General features: G+C 41.4%; 1 pseudogene; it reads right to left on the bottom strand.

The window, feature by feature from the left end:
- Nucleotides 1-306: 306 nt before the first annotated feature.
- Nucleotides 307-2370, bottom strand: LOC146811824 (E3 SUMO-protein ligase KIAA1586-like; annotated as a pseudogene).
- Nucleotides 2371-3355: the final 985 nt, after the last annotated feature.

The following is a 3355-nucleotide window of genomic DNA, read 5'->3' on the forward strand; positions in this document are numbered from 1 at the left end:
CACGCCATGACATGATTTGGTTACACATGCAAGTACACTTCATGTTTAGAAAAGCACAAGACTCCAATGGTGGTACCATCATAAGATTTTACCAAATATTCTTAACTGGAGCACTGTTCATTGGGTGGGGAAATGTTGAGAGCCTATACAATATTACATATACACAATAAGTTAGAAAATTACATAACATATTTACAATTTGATGTGAAAGCTACTGAGTAATGTTGGGCTATCCCGCCGGAGATAGTTTGTAAAACTCTGACATCCAGGCAAACATGGACTGTGGGAGAGGGCCGTTCAGACACGTCAAGTGGCATCACTAGATGGGTGACAGGGTTGCTTCTCACGGCATTCTTGCCATTTTTCCAGTGTTGATAAACTCTACTGAGGTCAACTTTCCCATTCAGGAGGTAGGCCTTTGTCCTCATCAGCATATCTAAATGCTTCTGCTCTAGTCTATTCCTCAATTTACTCTTGATAGTATTCATGAGGCTGAATCCTCGTTCACAATCTGCACTAGATGCTTGAAATGTTGTGCAGACATCAACAAGCTGGGACACCACACTATACTGAGTAGCATTGCGTACAGGGAAATTCACCATGTCTTGAAAGGTGGTAAATAACCCACCCTTTACATGTTCTGCCACCACATATTTATAGTCTCTGTATTGTTGAACAACATCTTCTGGTGTTTCACAATCACCCAAGACCAAGACATTTTAATACTTTTCAACAAGTCTTTGTATATTCTCACTCCCAAAATCAAAATGTGATTGTGTTGCTATTGCCTGGATTTCAAAACTTGCCCATTCTTTCAGTTCATCTTCAGGGAACCTTTTTTGCATGTGCTCACAAAGAAGGGAAACAAAAGACAAAATAGGCCCACTGTCAAACTCTTGCCTTTCCTTGTACAACACCATCAGATCTCTTACATTGCTGCTCCAAAAGACAGTGTCCCCCAAATACTGTTCCTTAATTTGGCCAATTTTTGCTCTTGCATTATGTACAGCTTCAACAGTAGTCAAAGAACTTTTTGGGAACAATTTGCACAAAGATGCAAATTCACTCAGAATGTCATTAAGTACTGCAAGGGAAATATGGTAGTTTGAGTCAGATAGTTTTTTGTAACAGTATTTAGCAACTGGATCATTCTCCTCAACTTTCTCATGCTCAAAGTACTTAAGAACAGCCTCGTAATTCCAAATTAGTGCACCAACTTCAAAATGCCTTGAAAGCCACCGGACTTCATTCAATGGTCGAAAAGAGACCACTTCACAATCAGTGACCAATGCCATTTCATCCAGCTTGAACTTCCTTGCAGGAGATCTGGAGAACACAGTGTAGACAGTCCTCAATCATGTCTCCATCTCTTTAATCATTGGAACCCTCTTCCAGGCATCATCAACTCCCAAATCTTCTCGATGAGCGACACAATGCTGCTCAACTAGATGGGGAATGGATTTGTTTAAGGCGAGTAGCAACACCATTATTTTTACCCAGCATCACAGACGCACCATCGGATGTGAACATGACCATTTTCATGAGGTCCAGTTAATTGGCAGTGTAGAATTCTTTCACAGCAGTAGTGATAGCCTCAGCATTACAACTAGTCAGCTTCACTACGCCCCCAAACAGTGTTTTGTGCTCTGTTGAGGTTACAGGTCAGAACTTGAAGTACAGGATGAGCATTTTTGTAACAGAATTATCTGTGCTCTCATCAATTATCAACATGTGATACAAAGCGTTACGAAGTTCTGCCATACCTTCACAGTGTATAACGCTATTGATGGCCTCAAGGAACTCAAAGGCATAGTTCTTGCTCCTCAAGCTGTCTGGTATCTTCACATTGAAAGCTAGGTGGTCATGGATGTCTTGTACAGATAACATTGAAGTATTCATCTTGACTGCCAGCAACACGTTGTTGATGAGAATCTTTATTTCCTCAGGCAGGGATCTTTGCCGTTCAACTACTTCCATTCTATTTGTTTTGTAAGTGGCAGTTTCTGTCAGCATTGCCCGCACTCCAAAACCATACCTGGCAGCAGCACTTCTGTTTCTCAATATCACCCTGGCAGACTCTTGAACTTTGCTAATTAGATGGCGTTTCAGGTAATCCAGTTTCCAACCATCTCTCCATTTCTTCCCTGTAGAAAAGTCCCCAACAATCTTGGCTTCGGCACAAGCTTTGCAAATCAAGCCCACATCTGGACTGTATTGAAATAGTTCCTCAAGTTGCAAGCGAACATTGCTTCGTGATTTCTCAGCCTCCATAATTTCTTTCATCCACTCTTCCTTGAATACAAGGCAACATTTCTTCCTTTGTGGTGAAGCATCGCACTCTGCAGAAGGTACAGCTTTGCACTTAAACATTTCCGTGCCCGCTGGTTTGAACCTGCTGTGCCACAAAGCCTGCAAAATAAAGGAACATGGCTTACATTGATGCCTATGCTCATGAATGCCAGCTGTTGTTATACTACAATGTACAAGATGCACCACAGTTTAACTCTACCAAACAATTACCTGTTCTGCTTGAACTCACGTACACCTGTTTAAATATGTGGGGTTTTGTCTGCGAAACCTGCAACTGAAGAAAACATGGGAAAGTATATTATACTACAATGTACAAGATGCACCACAGTTTAGCTCTACCAAACAATTACCTGTTCTGCTTGAACTCACGTACACCTGTTTAAATATGTGGGGTTTTGTCTGCAAAACCTGCAACAGAAGAAAACATGGGTAAGTATGTTATACTACAATGTACAAGATGCACAACAGTTTAACTCTACCAAACAATTACCTGTTCTGCTTGAACTCACGTACACCTGTTTAAATGTGTGGGGTACTGTCTGTGAAACCTGCAACAGAAGATGCACCAGTTTAACTCTACCAAACAATTACCTTTTTGTTCTGCCTGTACTAACGTCTGCCTGTGCAATTGTATTCGTAGTACGGTCTCACAAACCTGCAAAAGAAAAGGGGTGCAGATTGTGAATCTATTTACCCAGCAACCCACAACCCAACGAGGAACGTAAACAGAATGACCTTGTCTTTGTGGGTACTCGCACCAGACCACACAAATCCAAATCCCTTATAGACTGGAAACCTGCAATTGAAGACAAGATCGTCAGCAAACGCTCGAAGAGTTACAAACTAGGAATGGGACCGGTCTAGAGACCCCAATAGGAAAGATGACCAAATAATTACCTGGGATTCCAGTCTAGACCAAACAGGCACGTGCCCATGTGCTTCATTATTAGCATCCATTATCTTAAACTGGTCTATAAATCTGTATTTTGTGTTACACTTTATGTGATGCAGCTTTTCCCTGGCATTCAAACTGCGCAAATGATTG

Source organism: Triturus cristatus, chromosome 7 (assembly GCF_964204655.1).
Source record: "Triturus cristatus chromosome 7, aTriCri1.1, whole genome shotgun sequence".
Classification (NCBI taxonomy): Eukaryota; Metazoa; Chordata; class Amphibia; order Caudata; family Salamandridae; genus Triturus; species Triturus cristatus.